At 39.0% G+C, this 13,309-nt stretch overlaps 1 protein-coding gene across 1 annotated transcript in view; it reads left to right on the forward strand.

Moving 5' to 3' along the window:
* Positions 1-420: 420 nt before the first annotated feature.
* LOC138616609 (cadherin-22) overlaps positions 421-13,309 on the forward strand; it is a 148,267-nt gene continuing 135,378 nt past the window's right edge. Inside the window, exon 1 of the mRNA XM_069691046.1 lies at positions 421-639. The gene's annotated coding sequence lies outside the window, so the exon portion shown is untranslated. The remainder of the gene's footprint in view (positions 640-13,309) is intronic.

Raw genomic sequence — 13,309 nt, forward strand, 5'->3', positions numbered from 1 at the left:
CTCTTTTTGTTCTCACACAAACAAAAGCATATGATTATCTTCTGTCTGTGGATTGTGTTTGTTTAAGGTGCTAGTTTAAGGTGAAGGTACCCTTCTGTTTATCTCTTCCTTGTAGCGTTTACACACCTTTTCAAGCTGACAGGCTTCCATCTTATAAATTCAAAGACGTTTGTTGTGTATAGAAGTATCAGGCTATGTGTTGTCAAAGAGGAGGGCAAAACAAGTCAAACATGTCTTTTTATTTTTTTTACTTTTGTTTCTAACGCTCCCCACAACCTCTCTCTCTCTGTCCATCTCTCCAACCCCCCCCCCCCCCCCCCGCCCCTCTTTCATTCTCTCTCGTCCACTTCATTTGTAGGTTCCCTCCATCACCACCAGGGGCTTTCCACACCGCGCCGTGCCGAGAGCGGCTTTGCCGTTCCTCTCCCTGCACTTCTTCGGAACGGAGACTCCAGACGCGCAGCGCGGTGGCAGACCGGCACAGAGCGTCTGCCCCTCTGAATTTTTTTTGTCATATATATCTCACAAGGAATCGTATACCTTTGACTCCGGAAGAACCGGCAAGTTAGACACCCGTCACCGCATCCCTCTGCAACTTGTCAAGGCAAAGGCGTTTGTTTCCGCCGCACGATAACAAAGGTAGGACTTTGAGGATGTTTTAATTCAATGGGAAAGTTCACTGTGCGCTGGCATGCTCGCGTAACATACAACTCCACTGGACTTGTATAATGCCTTTAGGCATTGCACTGTGGGAGTTTTTAGTGCTTGCAATAGAGGGACATTGCTTTTATGCAAGACAGATTTTTGTGTGCTTATTTTTGTGTGAGCGTGTTTGGCTATGGAGAGGCGAAACGAGTACCTTTGCATTTTATCAGACCTTTGTTATCGTTATTTCATGGTTGAATACTACCACCTAACTTGTTGCCACTTGTAACACATTTTAGATCCGGTTAGTGCAGTCGGTAATGCGCGCTGCGCAGGAGACCGTGACTCCGATCACATTAAATCGTTTAGACCTTAATCAGACTACTTGTAATGATTGTACGGTTTCAGTAGCAGAACATAGTGTCCGACCGGTTACTCGCGCTGTGACAGGACTGTGCAGCCTTTATAGCGTCGCATACATTTATTGTAAGATCTCCAACACTGAGACTGGGCAGCTATAGTACAATGTGCGCATACATTTCGTGTGACATGACTATTTTCCAGTGGTATGTCCGAGCTGTCTGTAATTATAAAAGTAAATATTCACACCAGTATACAACACCAGCACCGACTTTACTAAATGAAATTCCAGGGGTGTAAAATGAAGACACGCACCTCCTGCACAGTGAGGTGGGTTTCCGAGGACTGCAGCCACTTGATGCGCCAACAGGATGGATTTGGGGAAGTTGGTTGTGATCCACTGAGCACTAAAGCCATGCTCTTGGATAAATGCTGACTTAAAAACATACATCCAAACAGTTTAATCAGAAAACAATATATTGGAATTGTGTAATAATCTCGCCATAATCCTTCAGATGCGGTTGTTGTAGATTAAAACCTCATTCTCATTAGAGAGAGTATAGAGCTACAAAAGACAGTCCATTGTGCTTTTCTTTTTTTCTTTCTTTTTTCCTATTACCATCAATTACATTGGTTTTGTCATTTATATTTCATATTTTAATCATCTTTGAATCTTCATGTGGATCTAATGGATATTCACAGATCAAATTAACATCAGCAGGAATTTCTATCCTGTTTGTTTAACACAGTTTTGCTGGACAAGATCCAAATTTTGCGCAACATGCACATCTCAGCAGTTACTGATACCTAGAAATCTGCTTCTCTTCCTCTCAACCTTTTCATTGTGCTCTGTTGCCTCTAATTTCTTTTAAATTGACGTATGTTACTCAACCACACAATCTGTTTGTTGACAGTTATGACATTTAGATTTGGTTAAATATTATTTGACATTTGTCAAGCTCATAAAATAGGTGCTGATGAGGCAGGCGAATGGTAGCTCGTCTAAATAGCTTTCCACAATCTCAAACCCTATTTTCCTACTTCTCAACCACAAGATTGATAGAATTCTCTACATCCCAGCTTAATATTTGTTTTGTAAGAAGGCATATCCTTCATCTTTGTGGTTTCTGGATGAAATACAGCTTACTCCCAACAGGAGGACTTGTATGTGTGTATTTCATATTGCAGACTGTGATTTGTGACCTCAGGGTTACAATACACTTTAAACTTGAATATTACTCGGTGACCTTGGCTGAGGTTAGAGATGCTTAAGTTTACTCCGTCAAGGTGTCTACATTCTTGACTGTGTGTATCCTTGTGGACGTGAGTGAGTATATGCGTGTGTGTCTTTTTGAGACCTCCGGCTTGCCTCAGTTTACCATTCATCCTGAGCTAATTGGTGCTTGGGAAAGTTGGGAAAGAGAAATGCCCGTTGTCCCAGTATCCGATCAATGACTTTAATTTTCCAATTAGATGCTGATCTGTTCAGGAATCTGTCAAAGGGACAGGCGTTCTGAGTGAGGACCATGACCTTTATTGACCCTATGTTTGGAAAATTGATTTTGGAGGTTACATCATAGGATGAACATTTGTTGGTGTTGAGATCAGCAAAACGTCAGGCAGAATTAAGGAAGAATTATGTATTCTTACATTATGTGAAACATTAATCAGGTGCCTCTCTAAATTTATGTTGACATGAAGTTTTCAAATCCTGTTGCAGTGTGATTACATCAGCATGTGTTGGTTGTGTACATTTTTTTTTCTTTATCTTTAAACCCTCTCATGTATATAGCCACTGTGCATTGTGACATTTGTTAAAAGGCAACATTTTCAACTTGATTGACAGATATAGTCATGCACGCATATGTGTATACACAAACAAATCTTAATAGCTAGTAGGTGATACAGAATATGAAACATTTTCTCTATGAAAAGAAGGAAAAATAATACATTTGCTATCTTGCTGTCCATTACAGACTCGTATTTGCTTTGTTTCCTGGACTCCTCATTTATTCAGTTGGTGGTCTAACCAGCGTGTACATTACAAGGGCCATGTAGCAGTAACCCAGATGGCAGAATGGGCTGATTGTGATTTATGTACCAAAAGTGAATGCATTACTGTGAGCTTCTGGAGTCAGGGCCAATTCCAGGCAGGCATTTTCACACATTTTTCAACACACACAAATCATAGACGTGCAAGATGTTGGCTTACATGTACACAAAACGTTGTGTGTGTGCACAGTAAAAGCTCTATCTCTGACTTTGTCCCCCCTTTTCCCCTCTGTCTGTGTCTCCTTTTTTTGTCTGTCACACACACACACACACACACACACACACACACACTGCAGTTCTGAAAAATCGTTGAGATGAAGCAGTCCACCGTTGTGAGACATTGATTACCGTTTACCAAGCTGGCGCATAAATGTAGTGTTAAAGGAGAGATGGCTTGGATAGGAAGAGAGAGAGAAGAAATGAGTGCTGGAAAGAGAAATAGAAAAGAAGCAGAGAGATGGCAGATATGTGGCAATAAAGATGATATATGCAGGGGTAAACCTGGGGATTTTAATGGCAACAGAGAGGGGACCAATTAGGTCAACTAATTGATTTGGACTTGTGGTTAGGTGCTGTGTACAATCTCCCTCTACACACAGACACACACTCACAAACACACGTTTCCACAGTTGCACTCCTCACTTCTCACACCTGCTCTCTTGTCGGCAGTCAGGAATGGTCAGCCCTTAGTCACTTCATTACCCCCTCTAGGTAGGGAGTGCATCAACCATATTAACGCTTGAGCTCTGTGATGGAATCACTAGGTAGGTGGAGATAGAGAGCTGAGGGCTATGGACAGGCTCCACAGTTGATTTTCCAGCCCTGTTTGCACCTGATTTCAGGGCTAGGGTAACAGGCAGCACTTTGATCCAACCATTTTTTTTGAGAACTGTGGCTTTGCTGAGAAAATTCACCAGTTTTTTTTATGCTTTAACTTGTGAGGAAATAGGATAAAAATACAGGTTTTTTTTGGTCATTGTTGGAGCAGTGTCAGAGCAAACTAGACAGTACCTGTCAGCAAGTCAATAATGCAATTCACATCAATGTCATGTTTAAACACCGGTCATTCAACTTAAATGTAATTGACATTTTTGGATAAGCTTGTTTGCTTTCTTGCAGAGAATTAGATGATTGGATTGAAGATTCATACAACTCCCATGTTTTTATGCTAAATACAATACCAGAAGGTGATAAGCTTATTTTACCTTCCAAAGACTGAAACAAAATGCCTGAGTCTGACCATAGGTCAGAAATACACTGACTAGCACCCCAATTAATTACTAACATCCTCATTATTTAGTTATTTTAGTATTATTTAAAATGTTTTAAACATTTGATAAAAACATTTTGTAGTTTGTAGTCCTTTCAGTCAAAAATCAGAAGTTTAAACATAATGAAAGTCCGGCCCCTTGTGTATCCTCAAATTCTGTTATTTTCTGACATTTAGACAGTTCAAACCACCACACAATTAAATCCCCAGCATTTTTTCAAATGGTTCATCTGGTATATTGGGTGGGTGCTTTTGATGGTTTTGTTGATAGTGAGAATACTTTTTTTTTTTAAACAAAAACTGGGAGGCCATTACACTGGATAGATTTCTAAAGGTCGCACATATACAACAAAGAACTACGCATCAAGAGCAGAAAATGGACACTGACAAGATTCAGACAGATGCTGAGTCCATCTGTTCATATGATGCAGTAACATCTGTTGATATGGGAGCAGGCTTTAAAGCCAATGAAGCTCAGTTGAATGGAGAATTCAGATCAAATCTGAATACATGCTTTTAAATGTCTTGTTAATGAAATTGTACATATGGGCAGTGAATTAAAATAGAGACTTTTAAAAAGACTAAAGGAATTGCTGAAATATGGACATTATTTTTCTATCAAAACTATAGTAATGTAGAGGATCAGAAGACAAGCAGATATTACAGGCATTTTTTTAAACACTGAAACTTTATTTCAGTGTATATGCGGTATAAATATAAATATTGAAGTGTGTTGTGGAACACAGTGCTAAACCATTCTGAATGCAATGACAAACATGTTACAGTTGACGCACAGTCCATTGAAGATAGTTATAGATTGGTAGTTAATGGTCAGTTCTCCTAGTGTGCTTGTGTTTGTTTGGCGGTATTTCTACCGAATGTGCATGAATCCCATCTCTGGCGACGGGATCCTGGTGTACTGAGTGCGCGTTCGTTGCTGGTCTGCCGGTCTATGTTTGTGCCTCTTGCTCTGGAGTGGGAAGAACAACTGCTTTGTAAACAGGCAGTTCTTCACCTGGATGTCACGGTTCACAAAGACTCTTCCTCAGAGTCTGCCATAACCCCACTGGCAGAGCTTATGCGGTGGTGTATTTCTGCATCAGTGTCGGCTTTGGAGGGATGAAGGCTGCCAAGGTAGGGAAAGTCATCCACATTGAGGCTGAAATATTTGATATGTATTGAGACACACAAATGCAGTGAATCACCACACACATGTGCGCACACACACATACACACAGGATTTTTTTTTTTCCTATGGAAGAGATTAAAATGAACAAAGGATTAGAGGTGACGTGAAGAGAAATAAGTTATCATATTGTTTTGTTTGCTCTTCTCAAATTCATGCATGCAGCCCAGTGTCAGAGGAGGCTTTGAGGTCATTTTGAAACGTAAACAGTCTACTCTCAGTAGACTTTTTCCCCTGCTCAGTAAGTAACTGTAATGTCAGTAAATATGAATTTCATTCATTTTGACAGAGGGATCTCAGATTTTTTTCAGCTCTCTTATCTCCATTTATCTACTGGCAGTATAAGGTGACATTTTTGCAGACTGAAGATGCTCATTGACAATGAGTGTCCCTGAAATTAGATTTATGATGGGCTGTCAGTATCAAAGACTTACAGAGGGAGTTGGTAACAGCCATACTAGAAAGGACCTCTTTTTGTAGTTTAGATGGCCTACAAACTAGACCATGAAATGCTTCATTATTACAATATGCTTTTTTAATAAGTTCTCTTAAACAGAATCATTTCCAGATGATAGAGTGGCAGATAGGAATACCAGATGTCTTACATTTGTGGCTGGAAATGCATTTATTAATATTTTATGAATAATGCGTGAAATTTAATTTTCAGTGGTTTCAAAACAGTGTGTGTAAGTGAATGAATGATTGTTACCTAAGCTCCTTTTCCACGACTAGTAAAAACTCAGCTCGACTGTATTGAACTCTCTTTTAGTATCAGGTACTCTTGTGGATGTAATTTCCCCCTCAATGTGATGTGTTGTTACTATAGCAATGCCACATGAAACAGTCGTGACGCCATCTTAAGCGCCACACACTAAATCATTTTCACTATTTCAATCGCTAGACAACCCCTTAATTGAACACAGTATGGTTCTGAGGTGAATACAAAAAATAATTGTGGCTGCTATAGTACTAAGTTAGTGAAGGGAACCAAATGTCACGCACCGAGTGATGATTTTCGATGACAAATCAGGGGTCACATCCTCCTCTTTATCTGCTCATCTCAACTGGAACCTACCTCGGGTAGTACCAAAAATACTACCTGATAATATTTACCACTTTTGCCCCTTTGAAAACCAAATAAAGCAGAGTAGAGTTGAGCTGAGATGCTACCGGCGATGAAAATAGGGGTTAATAGTTAAAACTGCTGCTCAGAGCGAGAGGGATCTCCACTCCCGGGTATCATCCAATTGCCCCAGTCAACCGCTATAGTTCAAATTCATGTGTGTTTGGTTGATTCAAGCCTGCAGATTGTCCATAGACATGAATACGAGTGCAAATAAGTGTCTGTCAGTCCATCTGTGAACTGGCAACTTGTCAAGGGTATTTTCCTGCCTTCTGTGCAATCTATGCTGGGACAGGCTCCAGCACCTTCTAACCCTGAGCAGGAATAAACGGATAAGACAATGGATGAATGAACAAATATTAATACAGAATTTGTTCATAATTTGTCAAAATTACTCTTCAAAGCTTTTCAGTCAATGTCTGATAATGCAGCCTAGCAACAAGCAGTTGGCTCCAGTGAGTGGCCAATACAGGCTTTGGCTACTTTTCTTTGTCTTTGCCTTTCTCTTGCTTTTTCTCATTCTCATCTCTCTTTGGCAGGATTTTAATCTTGTAGCTCATGCATACTTCTAGCATAATGATGTTTGGTGTGTCCCATGGAACTAATTGCCAAAATATGGTTATATTTTGTTTGTGTGGTTTGTCAGAAGGTAAAGTATCTTAAGTGATTTTTTTGAATGAATAAACAGTAATTTGTAGTAGTCATAAAGGTGATGCAAAGTGGATTAGATTGTATTGTGTCACATACCATAGTTACAGCAATGGTCAATTTAGAGATCTGTCATAATAAAGGAAACATATGAGCGGCTCATAAAGGGTCTTTTCACTATGTGCTGTGTAGCTTTACACATGAGGTGATGAAAAGTGTAACATGACAGTATTTGTGCAATTCAATTTTTGTAGAACTCTCAAATTTTTTTTATAAGGCACCCACACTTTTACCATTTACATTGAAACAATGTGATTTCTGGTGCGTGGCTTTACAATACATAACTGAACTAATAATGACACTGTAGGCAGTGTTATCAGTTTGGTGGCCATTTTCTCTCCTTTAATTCAACAGCAATTATCTAGGAGTTTATTAAAGGCCTAAATATACATGAAAATGGCTGATTGCTTGTAGAGCAATGCAGTGTAGCCTATATATGTTTATTTCACCCCAAATAAGTATTTACCCATTCAACTGCAGTTTTGTCATTGTTGTTCCCCAGAAGTCAGCCAAACTCTGCCATGAAACCATGACGTCACCCACTGGTTTGTGAACTACAGTTTTGAAGCCTCAAGATTGACATTTTTGCCGTCACCATTTTGAGTGTTTGGAGCATATTTGGGCGAGCTGGGGAGGAGCAAGCATTTGATCTGACTCTATATGATTAGGGAGCCAAGGAAATAACCCCCACCAACCTACAGGGGAAACCTGACTGCACCACAGGCCTGACAATCAAACAGACACGCCCCCAAAGATACATCATTTTAAGGCCTAATATCTGATTATTGACGTGAATATTTTTTTAGATTGACCACTAAATAACTAATTGGAAGGAGTGACTAGCTAATGACACTGACTTGAAGAAAAAAAATTATTGATTTCATGAGGGAAGTTCAATAAGAGTCTATGGAGCCAGGGCCTTTTAGGAGCCAACTCCTAGTAGCCTTTGGTGGTATTACACGTCAAAGCAGTCTCCCGTTAGTTTTTTGGCCCGAAAGCTACGTCCACTTTTATATATAGCCTATAGTAAGGTCTCATGTTTGTTGCCACACTTCCCTGTTGTGTGATTAGCTACTAGTCACTGTTTTGCGTGTCATAGAAATACAGTTGTGTATTGGTTGCATTATAAAAATATTTGCCGCCATGTGAGCCGCCGAATAAAGGGGTTAGTTGTGCAATGAGGCACAGTGTGCAATAAGATACGATATCTTGCACTGTTATAATCTATCTATAATAGTTTCAGTGTTTCTGGACTGACAGAGAACAGCAGGTGTGTGGTAAGTGGCAGCTTTAAGAAATGTGTCTGCAGTCTGCATGGTTATCACTTCCTTCGGGCAAAGTAATAACTCTTATTACAGGCCTTTTTGGGAATCCTTGGGAGTGGAACTAAGTTTTTTTCCAATGTGATGCTGTTGGCACCTCGCTGAGGCATAATGGAAAAGACATACTAAAATAATTGTGGATAAAGTGATACTGAGCCATTGAAGCAACTTTCTGTCAGGCATGAGAGAATGACTGCTTCACAAAGTATAATGTGATGCAGGAATAGCAGGTTTGATTGTGCAGTAGAATGTTTCTCTGTGGGAAAGCAGGAGATTATTGAATAGTTTAGGTATGAGTGCTTTAGTTGGTGTTTGCTCACTCTAATACTGTTTTCTCTTACTACCACCCACTAGCTCAAAAACACCAAAAAGGATACAATTTTTCACGTTTTTATGCGTTTCCTGAATTATGCATCGTAAATACACTCTTGGGCACAGTTGTACATTCTTTCTAATGCTATTATATTTTTTCTGGCTAGCACATCTTTACACTCGTGCAAAAAACAGACATACACCAACCTGCGGGCTGAAAAGTGCATTAGCATGTATGCACGCACAGATACACAACTCACACAGTTGCTGAAAGGTTCAAAACAATTATTCTATTTTCTGACTTGGGTAAACAATTTGAAACTTTAACATGCATCGGCCAACCAATTTGAACTCAATTGAAACATTGCTTCAAATAAATACCCTTTACTGCCCTTAGAAGCCATTCCTTCACAAGAAAATCTTCATGGCCATCAATATGACTCCCTTCAGGCTTCTCTTTGTGATGGTACCAACATGCACTGGGGTCAGTCTGCTTGAGTAATCGCCCTGCATCACCGATTATGATCAGGAATCCATCAGTTGAGCTGTCTGCGCTGGACAACAAAGCCTTCAGCTCAACATACCAGACAAATAGCTGATAATACTGAGTTATAACTCATTTTCTCACCCTCTCGGTAGGAAAACCATAATCTCTACAAAACCTCATAATGTAGCAGCATTCAATAATAACCCGCAGACATGCACCCAAGCATGTGTGACAAAACTCTATTGTTAAGAGGTCATGAAATTTGTATATAATCCTTACGGTTTCCTTGGAAGCAGACTATGTAAAACTTGCATAAAACCTAAAATTTCAATTATTTCATAATGTTTCAATACTGTAATTGTTCTGTGAGTGTTTGATATTCTCGAGTGACTATACACAAAAATCAATGCTACACAAGCTGCCTGAAATGTCACTGAAATTAAGTTAAATTAATGGAAATTGACGTGTAATGTGGGACATTTTAGCAGCTTTTGCATTCAGGTCACTGTAATTAGATATGATAAGTAAACTCCTTTTGCCTTTTCCTAAATGAAGGGGCTTCGAGATAAAAATGCTCAGCTCTTACATTTGGAAAGTGTGTCCATTACAGCACCTGCTCTGTAATAACAGACATTTTAAGATGCCCTGTGTGTTGACTCATATCTTCCTCTGTATTTTTTGTCTAGATTTCTGTTCTCTTCATGTGCTCCCAATCTCTCTCCAGCTCATCTCTGACTTCATAATTCTTCTATAATTTGTCCTTTTCTCTATCTCCCTGTTATCCACATTGGCTCAGCAGTTAGAAATGCTGCTTTACAACAAGAGGAGTTCAATTGTGTCACCCGGCCTAGTTCTTTCTGTGTAGAGTCTGGATGTTCTTCTGTGTGCGTGGGTTTCCTACTAGTGTTCCACTTTCTTCCCACAGTCCAAAGACATCCAGGTGAAGGCACCTGTTAAATTCCCTGTTGGTATAAATGTTTTCTTTTTTTCTTCTCTTTGTCTACTTTCTAATGCATGCTGGAATATGCTTCAGCCCCACAAACCCTGAGCAGTAGAACCTTTTTAGAAAGTGGATGGATGAAGTGTATTTCTGCTTCTTTCTATTGGTTCTTTTGGTCTCCTGCAACAACCTGCAACATTACCAAGATCATCAGCTCTGCTGAGCTTAGACCATCATTTGTCTGCTTAATGACCACTGAGGTTGAGTCCCAGTAATGACATATTAAGGTTTATTCCACTGTCCAATTTAAGCCCTTGTGAAAGAGTGGGGCCAATGATTTTGTCTGCCATTTAACCGCCGCTGGTATCCCTCCTCTTTCCAACTATCACACCTCAAAATGTAAAGTCTGACCTGTATTAATACCAACCATTTCTAGTTTCTTACTTAGTGTGTATGTTAAAATGTGTATAGATGTTACTGCATTTATTTAACAAACTAGCATGCATTGCTATATTCACTGGTGACCTATGAGCAGGATAACACAATTTCAGAAACGGTGGTAGTCACAATATTTTGCTTCAGATGTAAAATCCAATCCAGTCAGTGGCAGATTTCAATTTAGTCAAATTTGGATAACTTTTACTCACTGTGTTATGCTTGTTAAGAGTATATATGAAGGTAGTAGTATTTAATCAACATTAATATGGGTAATTATCAACTCTGAATAATATTCTTTCCTAATTTAAAGGGATTAAAATGTATTTCGAATCACTCCAATCCCCAATGTGCCCTTTGTCCATTTGATATATTAAAATGGATCATCGCATGCAAATTCTTGTGAAGATTGCATTGTTTTTGCAATGTTATATAACTGACATTAAAGTTACTTATTAGACAATTTGTAAAACCTTTTTTTTTTTTTTTTTTTTTTTTTTTACCAGGGAGAAAAAAAAGGAACAAGGGAAAAACTTGGGCAATGTATGAGACAGTATGGCAAAGGGAAATAGGGTGACAATAAACCAGTATGGAAATTGTTCACAACAAATGAAGTGGTGACAGAGAAGGTAACGGGAGTAGGTTCAGAGAAACTGTTTTTTTCCGACTCTCCCCATTAATGCTTTTGAACATTCTGCCGTATTTGAAAAAGCCAATTTTCAATCGAAAGAACATTTCAAACTTTAATGTAGATGTATTGATAAAGAAGTTCAAACATAAACACTAGCTGCTCTGGGGAGACACAAATGGGAGCAATGTTTTATATATATATATTTTTTTTAAATATTACTTATACTTATTAATTTGTCTGAGTACATATATGAGTACAATTAAGGACAGCCAAAAAGCCCAAAAAACATTTTCAAACAATTATCTGACCTACACAGATTTTATATTTTTTCAAACAAATGAGCAGTTAAGTCCCAATGTCATAATCACTTTGTAGCAGCACTTCTTTATTTTTAAGGTAATAAAAAGAAACCTGACAGGAGGGAAAAAAACAATATCTGAATCAGATTGAATCATACTGATGATTCCTTCAAGTAAGTATTTTTTTCAATTCTACAAAAAACCTTAAATCTCTCTGAGGCTCTGCCAACGAAGTAAGTAAGGCTACAAAGCAGATCTGCCAACACATTTTGGAAAGTTCCCTCTGTAGTGAGCTGAGGCTCTTTTTGCAACAAAGTGTTGACTAGCCTCTAAAACATAGATAAGTTGAACTTTTAGACGAAGATTCATGGCTGTGTGATATGAAATATCTTTGAACAGCCGCCATGGTCGTGTCATTTTGAGCAGGAATGTTACTCTCTTACAGGAACTATGCAGCCTCAGAAATGTTCAATACTCCATATAAAGTAAATGGTACTTCACTTGTACTTATACAAGGTGATTTTTGTTGTTGTTTTAAACCACAGCTATCTAAAAAGCCCCGGTGTTCATACATCAAAAGAGGATGTGTCATACTCTCTATTGTCCTCTTGAAGTGGATGGTGTTCGGCTGGAAATTAAAGAAGTGACACAATATTACCACAGTGGTGCTTGCGACCATAGCGGTAAATCTAAACCGTAGAACGGCAGTGCAGTCTGCTATTTTTTATGTAGTGCATCTATTTATATAGTGCTAGCTCATTTAACAATATTTTAAATATGTGACCAGGCTCACATATGAATGAGCAAGTGCATATGCCTCTGACAGCACCAGTGATTATGGCTCTACCAGCTTAATTCACTGAATATCCTCAGGAAATTATAAGCTTCAGTGGGTTATGTGGTGTAAGTGTTTGGGCGTATTTATGTATTGTTTACACATTGCTGAATTTGCTGTGCTCACATTATCTGTCTCAGAGAATTTATGATATGAAGATGTCACATCTGTTTTTAATGGTGCACAGCTGCATGCACACATATCAGTAATCCAGGGGCACACTGGGATTTGTACTGATAATACATATCTTTGCAAAGATTAAACCCCTATGCGTGCATGTGGCTGTGCGTGTAGTGGATGTATGTTCGCGTGCACACCAGAGTTGCTACAGTTCTGGGCCTGTGTCTCCTTTTTGTTTCTGCAGCATAATGGGCTTTGTAAGATAATACCCAAGAGACATAACAATACTTCTGAGCTAGGGGATTGTGAAGCCGTCCCAGTTCGCAGTGTCGCTTTGGCTCCAAGCATCAGCTATGATTGGAAAAGCAGGGAAACCTGGATTTACCAGCAAATTATATTAATCGCTGCTGTGGTCCTCTTTACTTCATCATCTCCTCTCTTTTCAATCACTTTGCTCTCAGTTTCTAAGGTATTTCCTCTGCACCTTCTAATTCACTGCAACAATGACAGTAAACGTCAAACTAGGTTCACACTCTGCAACATTTTCTTTATTTCAGCAGAAAAGAAAAGAGACCATGACAAGA

The sequence above is a fragment of the Brachyistius frenatus genome, unplaced genomic scaffold, assembly GCF_029030835.1.
Source record: "Brachyistius frenatus isolate BFR_SWC_R1_liver_20210118 unplaced genomic scaffold, ASM2903083v1 Contig_10, whole genome shotgun sequence".
NCBI classification, from domain to species: Eukaryota; Metazoa; Chordata; class Actinopteri; family Embiotocidae; genus Brachyistius; species Brachyistius frenatus.